Below are 954 nucleotides of genomic sequence, written 5' to 3' on the forward strand. Positions count from 1 at the left end.
TCCAGGATGGCCACAGGTGGACTGGGTCTGATGTCCTCTCTGCCCCCACCAGATTGCTAAAGTGAGGCCGGTGGCGGCGCCCCCTATGCATGTTTGTTTGCAGGTGCTTCAACAGGTTTTCCCTCTGGTTTGCAGACACTTTTCGTTTTCTACAGATACAGCAGTTGATTGTATGATTCTTTTCTGTCTTTCTTTTTTCTTTCTCTTCTGCTGTCCACCTGTAATGTTTGGCATTACTTATCTTACTTCTGTAATAAAAATAAATCTTGAAAATATAATAAAGCCGTATTGGATGATCAAGGAGGGTTTTTTATCTTGAGAGGCATCCCTGTTGGGCAGCGAACGGCACTTGATAACTGGTAGAGTGAAACTATTGAGGAAGATGATATCAATTTATTAAAAGAAAAAAAAGAAAAATGTAACTTAAAAAAATGAAATTCATTGCTCATTTCATTTTTTTTTTTTTTACTACAATTTGTTTTTAGGTAAAAAGATTATTCTGAAAAATAAATTAAAGATGGGACAGTGTGGATGTGATTCACCAGCACAAAGTTGTTTAGTGTAGTTATTTAGAGAAACCTGTTATGCTCGCTGCCCTGATAGTAAGTAAGATAACTTTATTTTTATAGCACTTTTCACAGACCAGGGTCACAAAGTGCTGCACAAATTTATAAAAAGTTTAGATAAATTAAAACAACATACAGAAACAGTAAACACAGTATTAAACTAAAAAACAAATTTAAAAAAGTGGTAGCTGACCTAATTGTTCATTTCTCTCACCTGCCTAACTCTGCCCAGTTACTAATATCATTCATCTTATCCACCTGTTCCTGCCGCTTTATATACGGCTCAGCTGGGCTATCGGGGCCAGATCATTGTTGATGATTGTTTGCTTTAGTTTGAGTTTCCCATTCAGATGGCCACAGGCCACACTGGAAAAAAACTAAATCTAGA

The sequence above is a fragment of the Cyprinodon variegatus genome, unplaced genomic scaffold (genome assembly GCF_000732505.1).
Source record: "Cyprinodon variegatus isolate N-32 unplaced genomic scaffold, C_variegatus-1.0 Scaffold148, whole genome shotgun sequence".
Classification (NCBI taxonomy): Eukaryota; Metazoa; Chordata; class Actinopteri; order Cyprinodontiformes; family Cyprinodontidae; genus Cyprinodon; species Cyprinodon variegatus.